General features: G+C 41.7%; 1 protein-coding gene across 12 annotated transcripts in view; it reads left to right on the top strand.

Moving 5' to 3' along the window:
- Positions 1-25,736, top strand: part of BACH2 (BTB domain and CNC homolog 2) — a 193,932-nt gene that overhangs the window by 68,255 nt on the left and 99,941 nt on the right. For 11 of the 12 annotated variants that reach the window (XM_054061303.1, XM_054061297.1, XM_054061298.1 and 8 more), the window contains one exon: positions 19,482-19,586. The gene's annotated coding sequence lies outside the window, so the exon portion shown is untranslated. Of the gene's footprint in view, positions 1-19,481; positions 19,587-20,104; positions 20,176-25,736 lie in introns of all 12 variants that reach the window. The other variant, XM_054061305.1, reaches the window with a different exon arrangement.

Here is a 25,736-nt window from a genome sequence, read left to right as displayed (position 1 = left end):
TTTTGGGGAAAAAAAAAACCCACACTGAAAGTAGGTTTCTGGAACGCTAGAAGAAAGACTGCAACAACAAACGAGATGCAGGTAAAAGAGATGGACGAATACATTAAGTAAAATCCTTTGAGTAAGCAAAATGTCTGCGACTAGGAATTGATGAAGAGCAATCTAGGAATGAAAACAAAGCTATAATATATTCATGAAGCAAGATGATTATAACTCAGAGAGAGTAGCATTAATTATGACTTCCAAGGCAGGAAAATAGCTTATAGACTGAGAACCAATTAGCAGTCGATTGCTCTGAACTAGATTTCAAACACAGTACATGAAATGACAATTACACAGGGTTACCAACAGACAACTACTATGATGAGATAAGAGCTGTCAGCAGATTTGGACCAAATTCCTCAGCATGACATCTGCTTACTAATGGGGAGACTTCCTTCTCGGGTTTAGGGAGAGGTGGAATGGAGGAATTTATGGCCAAGCATCGTCCTCTGTCTCCAAACCAATAATGCGGGGTCTGACAGAGCTCTGTCTCCTCTCAAAGCTGTTGGTGTTGTATAGGCATAGTGTAAAGATGTCGCTAGAGCAGCATGTGGAATTGTTGTCATCTGAGCATTTTGGAGGCAAGCACAGTGCGTGTCTTCAACAGATCTCCACATGCAGTAGAAGTGATTGTTTTTTGTTTTTTTTTTTTGACAGCGCAAAAAAAAAAAAACCCAGAAAACATCCACAGGAGAAACTGTAGTAAGGGAGGAGTTTCTTTTGGTTTTACTACCAAGTGAACAAGGAATAGGTTGCTAAAAATGTAACTGGTTTTCAGGTAAGCCAGCCCAAATAGTGGGCTTTCCAAGGATGGAAATATCAAAGCCAACACTGCATGTTTGAATGTCAATGAGAGGAGCACTATCACTTTCCCAAAGGAACTGAAAATGCCAAATTAGAGATGCAGTCTCACAGCACAAAGGCAGATGTGAAAAACTTAATAAAGGCAAAATTTGGAGAAGCTGTAGGTAGACAAGGTTGCTGAAAAATTATTGAAGGAATAGTTGCTGAGTTCTTCAAGAAATATGAGAGTATAAAAAATAATAATTTAACTGGTGGAGTTTAAGTTTAAGGGTCCTAGAAAGTGATGTAAGTGATTGCAACAGTTGAAGAGAAGTTCAGAAATTCCAGGTTTTTTGTCTTATAGCTTCGGCTAAGCCATTTCAATTCAGGATATAAAGGATTGGCCAGATTTTTGACTAGTCTTTCCTACACCCTCTCTTGAGGCAGGCTACCTGCCAGTCTGATGCAGTTCTTCATTTCAGGCTCTAGGGGAGAGAGGAGGATATTTTTATTACCTTCTCCAGGAGCTTAATCTACTCTTTTCAGTCATGTATTTATAATAATTGCAAAGTCTTGATGAGCTTGAACCATTAAAGCAAGTTGAGAGCTTAGTAAATGGTTCAGTCTGGATAACACTGGTGTAAACCAGGCATACATTCTGTCATCACTTACAGTTGCTGTTGACTTGATGTTGACATGACCACCATGAGAAAAAGTACAGCTAGATATAATATGATATAATATAGTAAAGTTTTTCACCAGTTAGATCCAACATCCTGAGCATGGGATTCCTAAGTGGCAATTCAGAAAATATGTGAGTAAAGACTCTCTAGCATCACAGGGCTGGTAATTACTTAGGACGACTAATCTCAGGAGACCTTCAGCAAATCCCAACTGAAGCATTATATAAAAAGGCAAAGGAATACAAGGAATGAGTCAATTTACATGTCTTGGCAGAAACACACCAACCATTGAGGAAGTCCAAAAGGAAATGTCACCAACTGGCAAGGCAACAGCTGCGTTTACCAACTTAAACAAAATTAGTCATTGAAAATACAAATGTAGAGACCAAACTAGGAGTCTTCCACTCAGATGTTATTTCCATTTTAACATGTGGATGTGAGTGCTGGAAAATCACCAAAGGCACAGATGCCACATGCCTCCAGAAGTAAATACCTGGGGAAGATACTAGGTAGCAGACGGAGTGAATTTGTCACAAATGCAAAGATTTGTCACTTTTTAACCAGTGTGTCCCCCAAGTTCTCCAGGGTAAATGATAGAAAAACTTGTGTCATGCGCTGAGAGTGAAGTCAGCAAGCCTGTCTGACCAGATGGGCTCTTGAGCGGCTGGAGGAATACGCAAATGGTCAGACCAGATATTACTTGGGAGTGTGAATGCTTTTTGGCGCTCAATTCAGAAAAACTACAGAGAGCAGCTGAAGATAGACACAGATGGCAGAGCCATGTTGGCTTCCAGGGCAACATCTGTGGGTACAAGAAGGCTTTGGGGGGAAAAAGTTACTCTTGATTCACTAGAGGGGGCAGGACTTACACAGGATTTTCTCCTTTGCAAATTTAGACTATTTTAAGTTAGGTTACTGAAAGGAACCGGAGCTTCCCAGTGACTGTATTTCTGGCCCTGGCTGCAGAGTGCTACATTGCATGCAGGAGCCAAAAGATCCGTCATCTCTGGGCTAATGCTTTTTCTGTCTGACCTCAAGCAAATCGCGCAACCCTACCGGTTCTCCAGAGCTCTCCAACAACAAGACTATGGGTTTTTGATTAGGGACAGTGGACAATACAGTTCTTATTCTGGTTCTGATTTCACAGGCATCTGCAAGGGCTGGTAGGTGAAGCAGGCTGATGTAGAAATAGGAAAAAACAACATTTTACACTGTGGCACAAGTAAAGAGGTTGCTTTTTGCTTGTAGCTTTATTTAAAACTGACCTAAGGTGACATAACTGCAGCTACAGATTGTCTCCAGAGGCGAATGCTAGCCCTTACCTTCCTCATTTGTGCGTGTTTGCATGTTTGACTTTCTGCGTTGTTTGTTTGGGTTTTTTTCCCCTCAGCTGTTTTAGATTATGGCAGTTACTAAAATAAAAAAATGTTTAGGTTACTGAGTTTTAGACCACTTTGTAGAATGCATGGACAAAAATAACATCCCACGATCTTTTTTTATCCATTTTCATTTTTTCAAATAGCACTTCAGTTATTTGTTCTTTATAAATCTGATTCCTTTGTGAAAACTCTGCTTTCATAGCAACATTATGAGACCCTGTCCGTTCTGCCTGCTTTTATCACTGCAGCTTAGCACCTTCTTGTGTATTAGGACTGAAGTAGTTTGCCCCCCTCTTGCTAGGCCAGTTGCACTACCTCAGCTCTGCTGCTCCTGTTTTGACATCTGCACTTGGGTACATACAGCTATGTTTTTTTTCCGTAATGGCAGAGTCATCAGTCCATTGGATAAGAAGCTGATTTTTCACTGAGTTGGACATTCAAGGCAGAAAAGTCTTATTTGATCATCCACTTGCACTTTCCCTGCCAACTTTCTCAGCCAGCCTAGTAGTAAAAGGTTGAGGCAATAAGATCCCAGCCCTGTGCCTGAGAAGGTGGTTCCAGCACCCAAACCCAAGCTTTCTACCAAGGATTTGTTCCCAGTGAGAATCCCAACATTTTCCTCCTGGATTTAGTCTTGCTGTTTTACTTGCACATGCCTCAAGGGCATTTCTTACCATTTACCATGACCTTTCCAGCTAGCCAGATTTAGCCCTTTTGATTCTTCCTCCAGCAGTTCTTTCTTGGTAGCTTTGTAGGATAACTGCAGCTCCTGGTAACTAGAAGCCTGTTACTGAGCATCACTATGGAGGGTTTGCTTTCTGCCTGCTCTCCTCAGTAGAGTGGAGCCCATCTGCAGCAGGGTGGGCCATGGCAGTAAGTGCGGACAGACCGACGTGCTTTACATGACACCATCCTTCATGTCAGGAGCTGCCGGGTGAGAGAGTACGCTCATCTGTTTATCAGCCAAGAGCTAAGTCAGTCATGCGTTTTCCCTGCAAGAACCAGTAACTATCATGAGCAGCTAAGTAAAGGCACAGCATTTTCTTGCATTGTTGGTGATATAAGTTACTCTGCCGTCACTCTCCAGAGGTGCTCAGAAACCAGGGTCTGAACTTGGGAGCATGATCAAAGAACTCCTTTTGTAGTAGTAGTGAAAGGCAAGCTACCTAAAATGATTCCGCTCCCTTTTGAAAACAGTCTGCTAAGTGGGGCTGCAGACAGCGAGGGCAGCCACTGCATGCACTGTCCATGCCAAGGAGCCCATCTGGATTGAATTTAAGGAGAAGTTTTGGATGAGAAGAGTCTATATGCACACAGGACCTGCTGTATTTGAAATTTCAAAATCAACAGAGATCAGAATACGGGTTGGCACCAAACCCCATAGGTAGGTCAGGATGCAGCAGAGGCCAGTTCTGAGAGCTAAGGGCTTGCTGGGGGGCAGATCTGAATCCCTGAGAGCTTCCCCAACCTGTGCTCCACAAAGCCACAGAAGCATCTGGTAAGGTGCTTAGCAGTTTCTGCAGGGAGCTCTGCTTGCAGGATCTCAGCTGGAAACCCTGTTAAACTGGTAGCCAGCCTTCTTCAGGCTGCTTCTCTTCCCCTATGACCCAATATGGATGTGAGCGGTGCTGCCTGCTTAGCGAGGCTGAATCAAGTCATTTGGGCCCTTCACATAAGTGGTTGCAGATACATCACTAGAATGAAGTTGTACTACAAATTGGTCATGGCAGCAGGGATGAAGATCAGCAGGAGTTAGCCTTTGGGATATTTTGTCAAATTTTTGAAGTGTGAGCTGTTCGTAAGCCAGAGCTAACAGGACAGATTCATAATCTGCAGTGAGAAGTAGTATAAGGCAGCTGTAACCCCATTGCCAGTGCCCAGCATTAGTTTTCTTCTGCCCTTGCTCTGCAGACTTGCTGTTACTATTGCCATCGTGCCTAGGGGCTCAGGGCACACTGAGGACCCCAGTCCAGCTGGACATGACAAAGCTGCTGAAATGCTGCTGCAAGCAACCTTGGCCCAGGCAACCAGACTCAGCTCTCCTGCTACCAGATCCTTTAAAGCAGGGGTTTGTCCAGGTGCAGTAGAGCTGTTCTGTAGGCAGCAAATGGGGTTGTTCTCCTCCACAAAGATGGTTACCTGAAATGGCGTGACATGTGCCCTGGAAGGGACTGTCACTTTGCATCGACAATAAAGGAAATCTGGCGAGAGGACTGTCTTGGCTGCGACTTTCTACCTTGCATCTGAATCAGATGAGATTAATCCTATTGTAATCTGCTGGAGTGATGGGGCCATAGAAGTAGCTAGCTAAGTAGTAGACAGCTAATTAGATAGTATTGTACTTTGTGAGGTGCACTCTGTTATATGAGTATAGCAATCAGCTGAAGTAGAGAGGTGGCCGTGAAAGGCACAGGAGTACTGAAACTTTTGTCTCTCCAAGTTGTGGTGCTTGTAATATTGTTTATTAACTGAGAGCAGATTAAGTATTCTGTGTTAGTCTTGCACATTTTAATAGAGAAAAATGTTCTACGAATAAACATGGATGTTTTATGAAAATATATTAACTTCTGCGAGAATATCATAGGTAGCTTTCTGTTTGCACCTAGCCTTTTCAGGATTGCACCAAGAATAACTGGATCCTTAGTTTGGCCCAAAGTCCAGACTTCTCCAATTTGAAGAAAGCTTTTCTAAACCTTGGGGTTTTTTTCTTCTTCTCTTGTATCCTATGGAAAATGTTGATTTTAAATGAGAATAATAATACATGTAGTGCTTCAGAGCTCCAGCTTAATTTTCATACATTCATTTACTTATTTCTTTCATTCTTCTTGATCAGGGCAGCAGAAAGAGCTTTAAAGATATTTTCCTTTGTATGAAGGATATCTCTGATATGGCTAAGACTGTAATGACTTCTCAGTTTCAGTTGTCTTCCACATCCTTTAATTTCTTGCGGCTCCGCACGTTTTCTTGGATTGCCTCAGACCTATTGCATGCAAAATTAAAAGTTTTGTTGGCGATTACAAGAAACGTTCTTTGACTTCCTTGTTTCCAGGAGGCATTGGGTAGAAAGGAATAAGAGCATACCTTAATTATACAGTCTAGCTGTTTATTTTCACAACTGTAGCACTGCTGAAATGTGCAGCAGACATCTTCATTCCACCAAGCATGGGCCCTGGATGTTGCATCTGCCAGTCCTGCAATCTCGGTACCAGTTGGGGATGTGTGTATAGCTGAACAATGCAAGAAGACTACAAGAGGTTTATCCCATTAGAAATAAATTACAGTGTAGTGTAGCATGAAAATGATGTGCCAGTGAATACGGAACACAGGATTACCTTCTGTCTCTTCCCTTTATCATAGATAACAGAAGCAGTATGGGAAGGAGATTTATATTGCACTCATTTGAAGCTGACCAAGCAATTTAGATGAGATGAAATAGGGTTTTTATTTCTGGAGAGAAGAATGTGTTCTTGCTAAAATGCCATTAATTGCTTTATTATTTAAGGTACAAATTATATCCAGCAATTTGTTGGTCTCCTATTTTTTCCAGTGGAAATAGTTAACCATGGAGAGATAATTCTGTCAAAAAAAATGATGATGAACCTGCTAACAAATTTAGTTGAAAGAAGGTGAACTTCCAATTTAGCTTCTTTTTTTTCCCTGTCTCTAAGCACCGTATGTGTGTGAATTTCAATAAAAACAGTAGTGACTTTGCTAAATATGAAGAATTTAACAAAACTCAGGGCAAATATCCCTACAACAGTAGAATTACAGACATCCTCCTAATGTGTTGGGAAGCTGCTAGTTGTCACACTGCAGTAGCAGTGGCACTGCACTGCACGCCCATTGCAAGCAGAGCTTTGTTGTGCTGGGTGCATGTAGAGGAGAGTAGCTTAGGAAAGCTCCTGTGATCTCCTGGAGGCAGAGGCACACACCCAGACCCTTCCAGGTCCACTGCTAAGCTCAGCTCCTGCTTCTATGCCTTTGTTTTAAATAAACTGTCCCTATCTGCCAAACTTCCCTCCTTTGGCTTTTATTTTTTTCTCCTCTCCATGAGTCTCTTTGTTATCTCTCTCCGCTCCTGTTGGTACATTTTTATTGCCCTTTATCTGGTTCCCCTGTCACCCTGATGCCAACAGGCTGGTGACCTGTCTCCATCACCCAAAGCTGTGGTCTTTCTCCCATGTCTTCATGCCTGGAATTTGCCATGCCAGTATTAACCCAGTGGTTGCCCACAGTTAATTTATTTGCCTTAAAGGCAAATCAAGCTGAGCCAGAAGGATACTCACCTCCATGCAAATCACAGTTGTCTTGTACAAGCACTGGTTGCAGAAACGGTTGTTTCTGCATCATGCCCAAAGAACAAGCTTTGGGATTTTGCTTTGCTGTTGGCTTGGTGTTAAAAAAGATTTGGAGGCTGTGAGATGAGCATGGTCTTTTGTACCATCAGTAGGCTTACGTTACCTTTAGAGCCCTTGCAGGCATTGCTTGCTTTGGACATGATGCCAAAGTTTTCCTAATATCCAGAGAAGCAAGGAAAACCACATCTAGATGTATGCAGGACATGTGCAGGGACCCTCTCCGTGCTGTGCCTGGAGATCACATCCGTGGGCTGCAGCAGGGGTGTCCATCCCTGTGGCAGAAAGCCCCCGCCAGGTGCAGGGCTTGCTGTGCCCAAGGTTTAACTCAGCTCTTTGCCACACCGTACAGGTTTTTTTTTTTTGCTAAAAGCAGGTCATAGTCATAATGTAACCTGGAAGCATCTTAATTATCTATGCCCTATTTATGGTTTTTTTTCAAGGGAGGTCATATAGTACTTCATGTGGTTGCATCTTTCTACTTCTGCAAGATGAGAAATGATCATGGTAGATCTGTTCTTTTACTGATGGATTCTGATGTTCGTTTTTTTTCTGGAGGGAGGTGATAATTATGTTCTACTTAAAAAAATAGTAGTTACTCCATGGAACAAGAGCTTTGAGGCTATTTTTACGGGTTTTTTTTCAGTTCTTTACAAATAGAAACGGTTCCAAGAATAACAGCTTCATGTGTGTATATATATATATGGGAAAAAAGTTCTATTATTGCTGTTTTCATTGTGAGACATCATTGCTCTCTGTCTCAGTTAGTGCTTAAAGCTGCAGCGAGACCCCTGAATTGCCAGCAACTATATCATTTGTGTCACTATTGAAAGAGAAGAAGAATAGCTTTTAGAAAAAGTATTTTTGTTACAGATGTGTAGACGTGAATTTATAGCTTCAGTCACGCTTCCAAGAGAGCATCTGTGAAAGTGAGATAGTTAGAAAGCTGGATGAAAGAGCTGGCAGGAGGAGTAAAACATAGCGGGGGACCACAGGAGGTAGTAACACCTGAAAACATCTATCGGGAGAAGCAAAGCTGGGGAAGTTCTGCAGTCATAAAACCTCACCAGTCCCTGCCCAACTACTGGCTTCTTGCCTGCCTTTCTTTGTGATGCTTTTTTTACTGTTTTTGTTTTGTTGGGGTTTTTTTTCTTAATTTGGCATTGACTAGTGTATTTATTCCTACCCGTATTTACAAAAGGCATTTTTTATAAGGCTAGGAAGTGACCAAGTGCTTTTTCCAGCTCTCTGCTCCCCATGCCTGTGCACAACACACATCTGTACACACACACTTTTCCGGTCTAAAGATAGTTTATGCTGGCGTGCCCAAAATACAGCTCAGGCTTCAGTTTGTTGTTCTCTTAGTAAGCATAAAAATATGTTCTAATATTATGTCACTTTGGTTATGTGTTTCAGCAGCTGACAGCTATCTGTGTCTAGTTTGTCAGGAGCAGCTTTGCTTCCTGGGATTTGTTTTTCCATATCCCATGTACTGGGTCACGTAGGTTGGCTGGGCCTGTGTGTTGCACTCTTTCAGTGAGGATAACCATTCTTGCCCAGTAGGATAATCCAGGCAGGGCTTCCTGCAGGAATGACATGACCTCCTCTGACTGACCTCATGCTCTGCTATCAATGCCATTTGAACAGCATCCCTTCTCACCCTCACCATTCCCCCTGCACGTTCCTGTCCATGCAGCCCCTGCTGTGGTTGTGCAAAAAAATCCCCTCCTCTCTTTCTGCAGTGTCATCTCCATGCCAGATATTTCTGCTTTTGCTTCCCAAATTTCCTGACTTGACCTCTCTCTCTCCCTCCATCTAACACAGATGCACGACACTAATCGCTTCTAAACATGTAGTTTACTTATTGCAGACCTTTCCTTATTTTTATTTTATTATATTTGGTCTAATGTGTTGTAGCCTGTGCTGCATGATTGTGAAGGTTCATCTTGCCCTCCCATCATGCATTCCCAAGTAGGAAATCAGGATGGGAGCTTTGTGCTGCCTGGGCACCGAGGGAAAGGAATCCCTGCTAAAAGGCAAGTTGTGCTCTAGCCTCAGTTCTGGATCAGCTAATGTTTGGAAAGCTGAAACATACAAAGATAAAGAGGAGCACAGAAGTGACCAGGATTAGCAGACGTTAGATGTTCAGGCATTTGTAAATGGATATCCCAGTCCACATATTTTTGTGGAGATGTTCGTTTCTACTGAATAATGAAAAAATACACTAGGCACTTTTATACATGAAAGAAAAAAGTGACATGATCATGCATGGTCGTAAAAGTTTTTATACTGCTGTAAGTTTGGAAATGTTAAGTGGTAAAGTGGATGAGTTATATGGGTCATCCCAAGTGAGTGCCTATAAAAAAGGACTTTGCAGCTCATTATCGGGTATTCTCTGTCTAATGCTTGTTTTATGGAAAGGGAATGTTTAAAACTTTCAAGATTATGATTTTTATTGGTGATATTCTTTATCTGTCCTTGGCGTGGCAAAGGCAGGCTCTCCTCGCTAGAGGAACCCAGCACACTTAGTCTGAAGGAACGTGGAGACATCAGAGCTCCCCTAGCAGAGGAGGTGGATGTCCCCTCACTGCTGCCAGCCAGTTGGAGCTTGGAGAAGGAGACAAGAAGCCGTACAGCTGGCATCCTGGTCGTGACTCTTAGCAGCTGCCAAAATTAGTTTAAAATAGCTTTTACTTAGAGAGTGATACTACAGATTTGTATTTGAGCTATTTGGACTTTGCAAGGATTGGAAAGTGAGATGCCAAACAGTGCAGCTTGCTGATTTTTTGATTCAGACTTCTATGTCACGAAGTTTTTGTCACATAAATTTCTATTTTGAGCTCCAGGCTGCAAGGCTTTTGCTTTAAAGCATGCTGTTGTTCCAGGACTGAATATTTGCCCTTCTTTGGCATTTGGGTTATCATCATTTATGTTGCAGTGATGTCCAGAGGCTGGGTAGGTCAGGGCCCTGCTGCGCTATGTGCTGGGTGAATGCATGATGACAGCTTCTGCCCAGGGAGCCAGTAGACCGATTTGCTGGTTTCAGATGGCTGCTGCCACCAGCTGCTTGGGAACATCGGCTCCTGGGCCAGAGCTTAACAGGGATGGATAAACCAGAGATGACTCAGGTGAGGCAGCCAAACATGCATTGTAAATGCAGTTGGCAGTCAGGACATCAGTGCTGTCTTCTTCACCGGAGTCAGCAGATACAGATGCACGGCTCATTCTGTCAGTGACTATCATTGTATACTGCAACTGTTTGGTCTCTGCCAACACCAATTCCAGTAGTACCAGTGTGAAAACAAACTGTTAGAAACAGAAATACCAATTAGAGAGATGTATTTTCTCGTTCCCAGCAGGAAATCCCTCTGCCCTGTCCTTCACTGGACTCTGTGCGCAGCATCCCTGGGTGAAGGACAGGGAACGGGGTCCACAGATTCAAGGGAGAGGTTGAGCTGTACCCGTAGTGCTGGGAAATTTTTCCGTGTTTTTAGTAAGTCTTAGTCTGAGGCATGTGCAGGTTGGAAAAATAGGAAAGTTGGAAAGAAAATACAAGAAAACAATTGAAAATTCTTGAATATGTTTCAAAGTGAATTGGATGCCGTTTGTATTTTGTATAGGAGGGTGTGAGATGGTTTTTATGGTATGTAGTCTCAAGCAGAAGTGTGATTCAGTTGTGCCTTTGCCACTTAGGACTGGTCTGCAGTTGTGGGAACTAGGGCAGGTAAGGCCCTATCCCCCACTTTCCCTCACTAGGCAGCTTATGTGCTGAACGCAAGTACCAGTGTGGGTACAAACCGAAGGAACACTTCATTATGTTTGACGGTGCCTTTCTAGTTGAAGTACTGCCATGATTGGCATGACAGCAGTGAATCCCAAAATTGGTTGATTGCTGAGACATTAAACTGTGAAGACAGACATGATGGATAAAAATAATTAAATGCTTAATTAATGGGTTTATACTTCCTATTTATTGGAACATGGCTATTTTTCCTCTTTCCTGTTTTGTTTACTTTAAGATGCCATATGTTCCAGTTAAAGTTGTATAGAAATTTGGTAAAGAAATCCGCGTGTCAGGGTTAAGAGATTTCTGAATTACGTTATCTACTAGTGAAATATTGGACCTATTTAACAGGAAAATGGTTTGGGCTACCAACAGAAAGAGGTTATTTGGCCAATATTCTGTATCTTGATGACAACATCTATTCAATTGTGTGATTACTACAAGCGACTAAAATGAACCTGTTGCCTTAGCTTCAGCTTCTTGTGGCAGTTCTTTCTCATTTTCATGGATTCCTGATAGCATTTTTCATTAAAATTCTAGTTAACGAATGTCAGCATTTCTATGATGGCGCCTTCTGTTAGTTCCTTGCTTCATGCATGCTGTTTTATGCAAAGGTCTTTGTAACTTGCTTAAAGGAGTAAAATCCTTCATGGTAATGGAGATGTTAACATGTGTGATAGTTCTTATGAACCAAAAAATGTCAACAATGGACTTGTAGATTTTCATATAAACTGATTTTTTCACACAGAAAAGTTTTCACTTAGAGGAGGTAGCTATTAATTACTTATCTATCCATGTTTCAATATGCCACCATCTAGTTAAATAGCTCCCTTGTCTATTTCTTTCTGAAACTATAAAGCACTCTTTACTGCAGAACAAGCTTGATGACATCTTGACATTTCCCTAATGTTTTCAAATCCTGGTGGGTTTGAGTGAATTATTTGATTTATTTGAACTTCAGATTCAAGGCTTGTAAATGTGCATAGAAAGCTGAAAAGGTTGACAAAAATGCACTTGGCGTTGCAGTGCTAGGTTTAGCATAGTTATCGTTTGCAATCTGAGCCACATCAAGTCCAGGAACTCGAGTGGTCATAAATCTGTTGTGATACCAGTAGTTGTCTTGTATTGTGGTAGTTAGGAGTACCTCCACTATTGTTAGATTGGACTCAGGGGAAATACAAATGAAAGCGCAAGTCTTACCCACAGTGTTTTGTCGCTAAGCAAGCAAGCACTTGGAGAAGATCCTTATCTTCACTTTGCAGATGGAGAATGAGGTGAATGTTTGAGATCAAGTTGCTGGTGAGATCTGGTGCAAGTGTTAGTTGGTAGATTCTTGTCTTTCAAATGTTAGTCCAGAGTCTCAATGCAGTTGCCTTGCTTTCAAAGTGAGGTACGCTGCCTTTCTCTTTCCAAACAGCAGTGTTGCTACCCATGAGATACCTGGAAAGATGAGTACGTCCAAGAAGTAATGCTTTCTGTTATGGCATTGCGAAGGATAATTTCAAGAGCTGAGTTCTGGTATTTTGAGGATCCAAGGATTTGGAAGATCTGTGAAACCCTTAGCAAGGGTTTTACTTTAATGAAAGTATTTGTGTAGTGATATTAGAGCTATGGGCATGTAGCTGTTCAGCAAAGACAGCAGAAAGGCAGCACCTCTTTTGCTGCTACTTTTGCCACTTCACTTTCTGAGCATAATGTTTAAGCATTCCTACTATACCATCATCTCCTGGTGAGCACAGATGTTCGTTAACTGGGTATGATTGGATCAATAGGTGTTTAGTTTATAATTTTCTCCTACTCATCTTGTTTTCTATTAATAACTTCATGTTTTAATCCTACAAATATATTGTGCCATGCATCTGTCTATTTGGGGAGCTAATCCTGTTGTGGTAGGCGTCTATTTCAGGAGCAACCTAGACAAAGCACAACATATTCAAGTTCTAGCTTCCATTATTGTCTGTAGTGGGTTATATCACTGGTTTTAGTACAGTGTCGGAGCTCAAAAAGGAAAGATGTTATTTGCAGTGTCAAGGCATTAAAAATATTCTGTACAGATTTTTCCAAAAGAACAAGCAGACCAAGCACAGTGGGCCTTGTGCCAGGGTATGTAAAAGCATTGCACAGCGTCAGTTGGAGGTCCAAGTTGGATAAAAGGCAGCTTTTTATGGGTTTGTTGAGTATTCCTTTAAAAAAAAATGTTTGTGTACAGAAGTAGCAAATTAATTCAGTTCTATCAGAAAGTAGGTCAGTGACTGACCTCCTGATAGTATGAGGCAGCAGTTTCTAGCAGAAGTGACAGCTCAGCAGCATGAACCCTCTGTGTCTCCAGGAAACTTGTTTTGACAATTGTAAACACATTATATCCTGTATTCTTCTTACTTATTTATTTTTTTGCTGCTGCATTATAAACCACAAACTGTCAGTCTCCATCCCCTTTCTTCACCCCTTAAGGTCCCTGAAGGGAAATGCCTTATAACATAGCTAATAATTTTTGCAAGGCTGTGTAATGAGTAAGGCGTTCCAGCAGGGTTGAGGTTTTTTTTGACAGCCGAAGTTGAGCACTATAAACCAGACTTGACTAAAATCCAAAACAAAATCTTTCCAATGGTGAGGGACGTCATTGGGAAGACAGGAACTGGATTAATTTAGGCTACTTGTGTCTTGTTCTAGCTTGGCTTTGTGTTGAATTAAAGTTTTGCAGATACTCGTGTGCCTCTTAAATGTTTGTATTGCCAATGTTAACATCCACATTGCTGAACAAAAAACGCTTTGAACATGTCATCTCTATGTTCCAGCAATTTCTGGCACTGGGGTGCTTTTGTAATTTGAAGAGGGAAGGCCAAAGAGTTGATGGGGGGAGTTTGCTCCTTGGAAACCCTGTAAAGAAAAAATTACTTCAGAGGATGTGCGGAGTGTGTTCATCCTCTCATTGAGTTGTCTTTATTAGCAGTGATAAAAGGTAGATCGTACACTACTAGTTAGCTTCTTTGACTGGTACCTTTTCTGCAGTGGTTTCTTCTGTGGAAATCACTGTGGATGCAAAGGTCAAGCAAGGCTTCCATCTTCAGTGCCATATTTTGGCAAGCGAGACCAATCTCTGAAACGCTCTCAAGCTGGTTCTTACCCCCACCCTGTAGCCGTGTTGCACACACAAGGTAGTGCCACGCAAAGTATATGTGGTGATTTCAGTATGCACTAAGCAAAATGGTCTGATTTAAATATTTTTTGCTAAAGGTGTCATAAAACTTAACGTGATTTTCTTTGCTACCTATTCACATTTCTGGCCTGAGGTGGCTCAAATACATCCAGAGAATCCTATGGTCATTTATACAAATGCTGTATAACGAATGATAAACCTCTAGAGCCCTTCAGCTGTGCATTGCCGTTTAACTGAATTTTTAAGTTCATTTGTTTGGAAGCATTGCTCTACAATAAAAGTTGGATGCCGGAAGTAGAGATTTGATTTGGGTGCAGCCCTGAGAATATATTTGTTAGAAACAAAATTCTTCTACCTTTGATAAAGTTTTAATCTGAGTAGACAAGAGTCAAGCAAGAAATTAGGTGCTTTAATGATATTTAATGAAAAATGACTTTGAGAAGCTGGGTAAGAGAAGAGTCCTGTTTCAATGAATTACATGTTTGCTTCTGTGCTAATGCTATAGATAATGCTGGCATTGATTGTTGTGGACCATACAATAGATGTAATGCTGGGGAAGTCATCAAAAATATATTATTGTATGCAGCTAGAAAAAGACTTAAACTGTAAAACAAATGGGAGGGATGCCCATGTGCACGTGTGTGAGTGTGTTTGTGTGTTTGTGTGCGAGGGGCAGGCAGTTTCCTATATGCCTCCTGAGGCATCCTTGCACTTCCTTTTTGATGGAGCCTCAAAGAGGGAACATGGATTAAATTCTTGACAGGACCACCAAGTTCCTTCTACTCGAAAGGGCTGGAAACACAAGGTGTACTCTAGAGAGGTGTGGACAAAGACGTGATGTCTTTTCCCATCGTTTCATGCTTACAGAGCTACTGCTTCCCGTTGCTTCTGCACTTAGGAGGGAGATTTAGGAAGGGCACAGCTTTTCTGGACTTGGGGTTTGCTGAGCAAAGCCTGCTGTGCAAAGCTGGTGTAGGCTGAGATGTTTTCAGTTCAAAATAATTTGAGCATCTCAGTGCCTTCTTAAGGTTTAAGAACTGGAACTATTTTTCAAGATCCCCACCACCAAGCGGAAAGCTGCAAGGTTTCCTCCCACTGCAAACGTTTGTAAGGAGATCCTGCCAGACTGTCCAGATATTCTGCTTCCCTGCTTGCTTCTGGGCAGCAGACCTCAGTGTAACACCTATGACGCAGTGACCTTTGCAGTGATGTGAAGATGGGTGTAGAGCAGAGATGGTAAAATTGCCCACAGTATAGTTAGTCATTGGTGCCACTTTCCCTGAGAGAGGAGAGAAGAGACCGTCTTAGACCCCAGCAGCTCTGAAGCGTTTGGGTTAGTGTCCTGTCCTCACTCGTAGAAGAGTGGTGTCTGGGGAATAACAAAGTTCTGACACTCTCTTTCTAAATTTCTGGCCAGGAGAGTTTGTTTCACACAGTCTGCACCCAATGCATGCAGGAGCTATTCAGTGTGTGTATAGATCTTTTTAGTTAAATATAAATATATGTAGCCCTTCAGTTGTATGTGTGCATCATCAGGAGAGCAGGACAGCTTCATATATCCCCTTTTGCTTTTCAGATCTTGGTGAGGTCTTGCTGGGGCACATGTCATCTTTATTACTTTCTTCTAATGCCCTGCAAATAGCAATGGGAGGGAATGCAGCTATGGGGTCAGCAAAGATTGCCATCCTTCCTGTTCCAAAACCTACAGGACAGAACAGAGAGGTGTGATGTAGGGAGGCCACAAGAGATCCTTGGTCTGTTTTTCCCCAATGTTGAACCTTTCTGCACTGACCCTGCGTTGGCCAGAGCAGGCACAAGCTCACCTAAGGAGGCTTGGCAAGAAAGGCCCTTCTTGTGTGGTTTCTTCACACTCTCAATTTGAATCCAAGAGGAAGGAACTTGTTACAAGTAAATAGATACTTTTTCTCAAAAAAAAGGACCCCAGAAAACCCCAAGTCCCACTTTTTTCCTAATATACCTTCACTGAGTTAATGAGGATGTCTTAGGCTTTTTCCATCCTGAAGAAAGAACTCAGGGAGTTTAAGTTCCGTGTGTTTCCTTCTACACAGCAAAGAAGTAAAAATGCATCAGAGGTATTATATTTAGGCAATTGAGATAACTTACAGTAAAACTTAAAATTGTATTAGTTTTCCTCCAAGGTACACAAAATTTAGTATTACCTTCTGGGTAGTTACACAATTGAAGTTTTTGACTTAATAGTTGAATCATCTTTATTTCAACCTCATTGACTCTTGGACTGAACACAGTGAAATAATCCATTTCCTGTGATGCACTGAAAATATTTATAAATTTTTGTTACTTGGGGGGAGGGAGGAGTTCCTTTTCTAAATATATGACATTCTAAGTTAATTATGCATGGATGATATCATTCCAGTCAGCAGCATAAGATCATGTCCATCCTGACTGTAATGACGTAAGTGTCCTTTACTTCCGTTAGATCTATCAGAGAATAATATATGTCATTTGTCAGAGTAACGTCTTAGATGATGAAGAAATTCTGTGTCAGGTGTGTGAGGCATGAACAAGTGAAGAGTTCATGTAAAGTTTCATCCCTCCTTAATGTTTTACACGAGCTGTTTTGGTTGATGTTACATGTTTTGAGTTTTGTAGAGAAATTACATGGATCACTCTTGCACCAATGCAGGCATGAGGCAGGTGGGTCAGTTCTGCAAAGGTACGACGTTGCCTCTCTTCAGGACCTGGGAACCACTTGAAGAACCTCTTCTTCATATAAGTGTTAGGAAAACAAAAAGAAAATTAATTCCTTCTATTGCCAAATTAATTTCCTGAATTTATTTCCTCTGCATTCCTGTGCTGTTTGTGCTCCGAGGGATGATGGAGCTTAGGGAGCAATACTGGAGCACTGGAAGTCCAAATTGCTAGTGCGCAGCATAAAGCAGTGGCTTTTAACAGCTCCTCATCAAGTCCACTTGGCTGAGAGTTCTTGGTTCACAGTACTGTGTTTAGCTGCCCTGGACTATTGCTAGCATTTTGATTTTTGCCTGAGGTTGGGCCGAGCTTGACTTCATTTCTTCTCTCCTACTTTGGCAGTCTTCCTTGTCAACAGTGCTGAAGGTAAAACCAGCCAACTGCTTGATTTGGTTGCTGGATGACAGTCCCTAGCTGACGTGAATGTCTCTGCAGAAGTGCAGAGCTACTTAAACCTCAGAATACAAGAAGACAGAAGATAACTTGAAGTTGTTGAAGCCTCAACCAGATGGATATCTTGGTTATCTCTTACTGTTTTGGTTTTCTCCATCCTTGTCCTTGTTTCTTTGTCTTTAGCCTGGTGTGTGAGGCTAACGCTTTGGGTTAGAAACACCACTGAAACACTGCTCAGTTCAGTTAAGACCACCTTTGTGTCCATTACTGATTCCAGGGTGTAAACTAGACAGATTATTTATCATTCCCTGAGGAGGAAAAGGAAGAGTTAAATTTTAAGAGCTGCTATGGGCACCAGTGCTGACTAACTCTTACTATCTTGAGTACACGGAAATCAATTTGGACCTTGTCTGGTGAATGCCGCCACTTTTTTTTGCATATAGAGCTATGAAGAAGAATCAAGAAATAAATGCATTTGCTTAAGATAACATTGTGTGACAGCTGAGAACAGTTAAAACACTTACTTGCAGCTATATTTTTTTCCTTTCTGCAGTAGGAGGGTGGTGTCTGCAGTTCTAAGTGGTTGATACAGGGTGTTTGTCACTGGTCTGGTCTTATCTAGAACAAGTATTGTTCAAGGTTATTTATTTTACAGCCATTTCTCCTACATTTGCCCAACACACATATCTTGGTAGCTGGGAAAGGGTTTTTTTTTCCTTACTAGTCTTCTTGGCAATAAACATGTGCCTAGCTGTAAGAGAAAAAACTTTCACAACCAAGCTTGTTTTGTGAAGCCCAAACATTTGTGAAGCTTACAAACCCTCAAACTTTGCATAATGTGCCCGTCCCTGGTCTCAAACATGAGGTGGCAGAACAGGGAAGTGTTACTTTTTTTAACCAACAACTTATGACTGTGTCAACACATGACAATTTGTCAAAGCTTGCTGTAGCGATGCTGTAAATTAATTTTTAGCATCAGTTGTGAGTGGTAAACACTTTGTGCAGTGTGAACAGCTCTTAGTACAGTGTGAGTTGTCAGCAGCTTGTGAGCTACCCTAAAAGAAAAAAAAAGGCAGAGAGGGGAAGGATAAAAGCTCGTTTACTAGTACAAAGTGGATCTGAGTCTGCAAAAATTCTACACATGGTGGTGGTATTTTTTTTCTCCTCTGTACTGGTCAGCTCAGCCTTCAAAGTTTGTTTTTTCTATTAATAATCACTTGCAAAGTTGGGAAATCACAACTCTCCATGCTATGTACCAAATAGTGCCTGACAGCAAACAGTTTTTCCAGGCTTGTGGCAAGATGAAATAGAGTCCTCTCTTTACTCTTCACTTTTGCCTTTGCTTGCTTGCTTTAAAAGCAGAATGTGTCCCCCAAATGCAAGCATGCTCCGTTGTCAAGAAATCTTACATAATCAGCGAATAAATAAAGCCTGGAAAAATAAGGTGATAGCCCGAAGAGAAATGATGGGGACTGAGCGCTCTCTCTTCCTCACCTGTCCTGTGCTGTTTCTCCTTGCCTATCCCAGTTTCTGTGGTGGAGCTGGAAGTGATGGTTCATACAACAGGAATTGATGTGATGGAAGAAAATTATTTGGTACAAAAAGCCAGGGAATATGTGTTGTAGAAAACAACTTTTTAGATGCAAACCTATTTTAACTTGTCACTTTAGCAGAACGAACAGTAATAACCTCCTAACAATGACTGTTAAGTTGAACATTAGTTCGCTCAGTCGTTGAATTGCTAACATGTCTACAACTTACAAGTGAACACCCACTCAAGAGAGAGAAAAAAGAAGTTGGTGCCTCGAATTCCTGGCTTTGCTGAAACCACCTACATTTTTTGGTGCTAACACCAGTATTTCATCTTCTGTTTCCTGTGCATGCTTTAAGTAGAAGTAGATAAGAAAAACAGCTGCATGCGTTTGTTCACTGCTTTGATAAACTCAGCATGGGGCTTTTTTCCTCAAGCACAGCCACTCTTGGCTTCAGCACCCTAGGTAGGCTTTGACTGTGCCTTGGAGCTTGCTCCTCTAAGTGAGCAGCACATCTGGAGCTTGGCATAAGAACTTCATCTAGTACTAAAGCTAGTTGTAACCTAGCTATGGTTTTTAAAAGAAAGTTGTCTTTGTTTATTTATTAACTCACAAAGAATTTTGGTTTTGTTTCCTTTTCTAGATATAACTGTAGGTGCTGCTTGTATGAAAGAGCTGAGCCACATCATCCAGTAAACTGTCTAGAGCAGCAGTTAGCTTGCTTGGAAATCACTTCCAGGACTGTGTTGTAAGTATTTTCACAAAAGCAGTGTCAAATGGTTTCTTCAGTTTTGGGGCATTTTTAAATGTTGTGGTTGTTCCTTATAATTTCGTGATTTTATTCTGAACACCTAGTAAAAAGTAGCAATGCATGTGGGAACGCAAGCACTCCCATCTGAAGTATAGAGCTAAAGCCCTTTAGAGGCTCTTTGCAGAATTGATCTAAAACTCCCTGGCATAATACCTGAACACTTCTGAGAATGGGTAGCTACATATAAGCCTAGAAGGAAATTTGGCAAGATGCATATTGATCTATTTTGCCATTCACTCCATAGCATGTATATTTTTTGAGTGCTCATCCCTGCCTGCATTTTCAGACTTCAGCATTTTAGGTATGCCAGTGTAACCTTGATACGGCAAATGCTTTATGAAAATATTCCAGGGGTATAGACTGTGATCCGTGTAACTCAATTTGAAATACTCCATGGACATATTCCCTAACTGATTGGAAAAGAGCACTGATTTACCTCTTCTGACATTCTTTAGGTATGGTTGGAGAACCTCAGTAGGCTGTGAACGGCGAGGAATTTGGTCAGCTGTATCTGTTTCTGTGATGAGTATGTGTCGATGAAAAGGACCTCATTTCAGGCTAAAAGCCAATTACATTTAGTATGGCATTGAGAACACATTTGCACTTAAAGTGAATAACATCATCCTAGAAAACATCAAGATGTACACCAGAAAAAAAAACCTCATCGTGCCATTTATAAATTCCTTTTGAAAGCATAACCCACTTGGGGATGTTTGTGACCTGGAATTTTTTAACTATCTTATTTCTTTTTATATTGCCTTCATTTTTTTCCTGCTGATTGTGTGGATTATGAGAAGTATGATATAAGAAGCATTTACCTTGATAAGACAGTCACCTCAGACAGAAGGGTGGGAGGGTTAGTGATGTAGGGCTCAAGTCACTTAAAGTTAAGCATGTTATACAGGCTGCTCACACTGTTCACTACCTTGTAAAATATTCTCTAGAGGTTACATTTGCTGTACAGAAACTATTTTTTAAATATGTATAGTACTGCTGACAACACTTTCAGTGCAAGAGATGTCTCCTCCAGGTGTGATGAGCTCTGCTGGTACTTTCTTGCAGGACACTGCAGTACTTGCCATCAGGAAGCCCCACTTCCAGCTGGCCTCAGGCTGGCATCACTGCAAAGTTGCCTGTAAGCCTTGTGGTTGTTTCAAGGGGAGCATTTTTTGCTCTGTTGCTGTTATCACTGGATTTTGATTCAGTTTGTTATAGTGTTTGAATCACTGCAGCACCAGAAGCTGGAAATGTGCATTTATTCAATTTACCCTGAGGTAGTCACTACTGGTTTGGTACAGTGGGTTCGGACCTGGTGTCACAGGGTACACACTGATGAGGCAATCTCAGTTATACCTGAAGGATTCACTATTCCAGTGTGGCTTTCTGCCTCATGTCCTTTTAATTTAACTGTATTGGTTTGTTTAATGGTGCCAGAAGGCCACGTATTGGTTCTCTGTGAAGTCCTCAACGGTAGATGCATGTTTTTAAATAGTTAAATAAATATTATGATTCATGACTAGTTTTTTCCCAACTATTCAGTAATAACAAACACTGAGTTTTTCAATCAGTAATTGTTTTTCCAGCTGCTGAGCGGTACCAAGTATTCAATATTTTAAGAGGGTTATTTTTGCAGCTGCTTTAAGCGTAAAAGTCTTATGTTATTTTGTAGGACTTGACAGTCTCAGATGCACAGTGCAGAGAAGTTACTGAAAGCCTGTGGTGGAAGTGGAATGATGACAATCTTCTGATGCAACTTGGTTAGCTGTGGATAGTTTGGGCTGCATCCAGATGTTCCTCATCCAACTGCTCATTTTGAAGTGATGCATAGCAGCATCAGAGGGTTTACTTAGGAACTTATCTTTTTTGTGCGCCTTTTCTGCTTTTCCCACCAGATCTGCACTGCTGCCTCACAATGCTGCTGTTTGCATAAGCAGTTGCTTTAATTCTTTGAAGCTGTGAATAAGGCATCTCCTTATAAATATCACTGATGTGTTTTGATGAAGCCATACTTGTGAGCACAGGGTGCACAGACAAAGGACACTTAACAATGAGAGCTAGGGAGAGGCTGGTGTTGGTAGTGGAGAAGACCAAATAGTGAAAGTTAAATCATGTTTAATGTTCAGTTGTGTTGGTTTTTTTAAGGCAAAAAAAAAAGCAGAATAAAAAGCTTCTGCAAAGCAGAAGTGTGAGTGAAATGAAACGTGTTGGCTAGACAAATGAAAAAAGAACCCATTAATTAAAAAACCCACCAAACTTAAATTTCAAAGCCCCTGTAGAAGACATGATCTGGCAGCCACCCGACTTGGACTGGGCATCCAGCTGGAACTCATGGTCTGGGTTCAGTTCCCCACCTTTGTCACAGGTTTCCTGTGCGTTCTCAGGCAACCTCCTTCACCTGTCCCATGACCAACTTCCTTATTTGAGCAGTGGAGATCATCATCCTCCCTTCCGTTGTGAGGATGAAGTCTAGTGATGCTGCTGAATGGTGTGGATGTTGTGATGGAGTGAGCCCATGCAGAGACTAAAGTGAGAGGGATGTGTTTTCACGCAAGCAATAATTGCTCACACTGCTTGCATCTCTGTGTTCAGGAGCAGAAGTTATTTCTGGTTCTAAAAGGGATAGGTTTTTTCTTTCCAAGCCTTTTAGGGCTGTTTCTTTTGGAGTTTGGCCACTCTGGTGCAGAAGGCAGCATTCAGAGTACTTTCGATCTCTCACTTTTCTCCTCACAATCTGTCTCCTCATGGCTTGCAGTCATTCCTGTCTGCTTGACACGCATGACCCACACAAACCCAGTGGGATCAGAAACGCAGCTTCTGTCATCTCCTGAGTTACACAGAGATATCTAGATGTTAAATACATTTGTTTGTAAGAAAGAAACCAAAGAATGGTTGAACCCAGTCAGGAGGTGACCCTAGTACTTGAGAAAGGCAGTATGAGAGAGCAGGTGCATCGCCTTCCTGGCCTCCTAGCAAGCTGTGCACTGGCACAGCATCACTTGCACTTGCTGGAGGTATCCAGATAGCTGAGCACCGCAGATGGCCATCAGCCTCTCTGCTCCTCCAATCAGCCCCTGATAGGTCATGTAAGAGATTTTGATATCAATTCACCCAGTGCTGATGCTAACTCTGAATAAGGAATTAGAAATGACAAGTTACATGCCTTTTGATGTGTCCTTTTATCTCCTGTGGGTTGCTAGTTCAAGTTTTTTCACCCTTTAGAGGAATTATTTTTCTCTGGGAAAAGAGAGTGAAGACCCAGACACTTCGTCTCCTCCAAACATTTGTAATGCTCTTCTCCAGCCACTGATGAGATCTGGAAAGTACAGACAGGTTCATATTCATATCAGAGCCATGTTTTGTTTTCTGTTTGATTCTGCTACAATAGCTCTTGCTGTTTCCTGTCCTCCGACCTTCTTACTGCCTTCCCTTTTTTTATAGAATCATAGAATTACTAGGTTGGAAGGGACCCACTGGATCATCGAGTCCAACCATGGACTTTTGGCCTTGCTTTCACAAACCTTCCTCTGACCCTCAGTTTTCTCTGAGCTGCCAGGGTTAAAAAAGATCTTCCTCTTTGGGACCTGCGTAGTCCTCCCATCCATACTGTATTTCAGTCCTCCTCCCATGGCCATTGAAATGTTTCCCTAGTCTTGCTTTGAGATCAGTATTCACCTGGAGCTCTTTCTGCCATTGGTTTTCCTTGTCCTGGCCCTTCCATGAGAATTTTCTTTACTGTTGTTGCAAAGAGAGTGTACTGTTCTAAACATCTTGATAAGCCATCAGCAGGACGGAATAACATTTTTTAATATTAAATGATATAGCAGAACTTGTACTAAATAAATGATCAAAGCATTCATAATCTGATGTAAGGAATGTCTTGGACATCTGGACCGAAGGAGGACACATTAAATCAGGCCCCGTCATCAGGATTGCCAATTTGGCAAAGCAACATTAAGACACCTGCCTCTAGAAGCAGGCCTCCTGCTCATTAAGCATGCATAGTAAAGGACTTCTGTGATGCAATCACCTGTGACTTTTGTAATAAATTGAGCACAGAGACTCCTGTTAGGTGTGCTCAATTTATGAAAAGGCACTGAGCACCCAGACTTGCACAACTCTGTAATAAAGTCTATGCCTCAACTTGGCATAGACTAGTTGTTTGCACACCAAGTAGTGAATCCAGCTATTCAGACAACATCATGACTCTTGTCTGGTAGAGTACAGAAATGGTGCAAGGTGCTCTTCCCTCCCGTGTTCTGCCTCCTCTACTTGATCCTTACTCCTCAATGGCAGTCAGCCTTTGTCAGGGGCCAGTTGACTTTTCTTCAGTGACTTTCTCATCAAGTTACTTTCCTGCTTATTTTTCCGTACCTTTTCACAGCACCCACATGAAATGGTTTGCTTTGGTTTGGTTCTAGTTTCTCTAATTTATGGCAGCACACAGCAGCCTAAATTCTGACCCCTGATGCTGAACAAGGGTCAGATCAGTAGTCCACCAGCCCTGCCTCTGACCATAACAAGGAGTGGACATCTGTGAAAAGTACATCATAAGGCTGCAGACAGGCGAAGATAGCACCAGGTACTGGGGGATGCGCTGGAGAGGCTGTGATTTAGAGCCCTCCAAAGACCGAGGCTGAGTAAGCCTTGGTGGACCTGGGAGCAGCCACATTGATTTTGGTCTAATTACTTAAACTTCAGATGAATAAAGAACCAACTGCTTGCTTGGAGAGACATAGCGCAGCTTCAGGTTGGTTGCTTCATCTAATCCAAACGCCTGAGTCTTTTACAACACAGGAAAAGCAGTGTCTTGTCCCTTCTGAGGCTCAGAGTCCCCTGCCATGAGAAGACACAACTGGTTTGAGACATGATACTGCTGGCACTGGATGTCCCCCCTCTGTCTCCAATTCTTATCACCTTTCCCAAGTGCTAAAACTATTAATTTAATCTGCTTACAACTTTAAGGGACTGGTGCCTGAAAATATGGCAGCCACGTAGTTGTTCATTGCTGTTTCAACCCCGTGCCCAAGCTACAAGTAACGAGTTATTGAACTAATTTAGCTTTATACTGAAGAAGTAACTTTCCTCCTGCAAATCAGGAATCTGTCTGTTTAACGCAGTGTAATTGACATTAGCTGTAAGATTCAATATACTTCTCTTGGATTACGGTTCAATAAAATCTGATTGTGCCTAAAGCAACAGGAATTGTAGAAACACTCAGGGATTGTTTTCTGCCCTTCCTTATGAGTTGGGTTGTGCTGATGCTTGACCTGTGTGTTGGCAGGAGCAGCTTGAGGTGGCACTGTTGGGTTCAAGGAGCTGAAGCGAAGCAGTGAGATAATGGGTAGCCTTCTTCAGTCAGTTTTACATGAGTGACTCACTCATTTCAGTGTGCCCTGCTGGTGTCGGGCTGGCAGAATGGGAAGTAAGCTATGTCTGGTTTCATTATGATAGTGATGATAATAGCATCCATGAGGTATATGAGATTAAAAGCCCTCTAACATCGCAGGCCAGATCATGCATAGGGAACAAAACCTTAAATCAGTTCAGTGCCTGAACATCCTTTTGTCTTGCCTCACCCAGTGTAGAAATAAATACAGGAAAACAAATATTTATTCAGAATTTCCTCTCACTATTTACCAAGTAGGAAGCTGCATTAAGCCAATTTCTACATAGAAACATTTACTGGCTATCGTGCACTGGCTTTGATAGCAATGTGCTGTAATTGTGGAGAGCCTTTTGCCCAAATATTCGTTAATGGGTTTTTCATCAGCCAGTCTGAACAAATGCAAAAGAATTATATATAATTTTTCACTTCCAGAGCTTCAGGGAGAAGTACAGACTTTTTAGGTGGGACAAGGACACTGGCACAGGTAATAAGTAATTTGGGATGACAGCTGAACAGACAGCATGGCAAGTGTTGTGGTTTGAGTTAAAGTAGAATCAGTTTTCTAACTTTAGCTGTCTAATCTAAGTAACTTCATTATCTGAAAGTTAGCTGCATGTTTTTCAGACAGTGTTTCTGTCTAGAAGTGATAACACAGGGCACTGTTGTACAGAAAGGCTATTGCTTATACTTGTTCCTATAGT

This window comes from Cuculus canorus, chromosome 3 (genome assembly GCF_017976375.1).
Source record: "Cuculus canorus isolate bCucCan1 chromosome 3, bCucCan1.pri, whole genome shotgun sequence".
Taxonomy (NCBI): domain Eukaryota; kingdom Metazoa; phylum Chordata; class Aves; order Cuculiformes; family Cuculidae; genus Cuculus; species Cuculus canorus.
The sequence above is the reverse complement of the archived record's forward strand: the minus strand, read 5'-3'. Positions and strand labels throughout refer to the sequence as shown.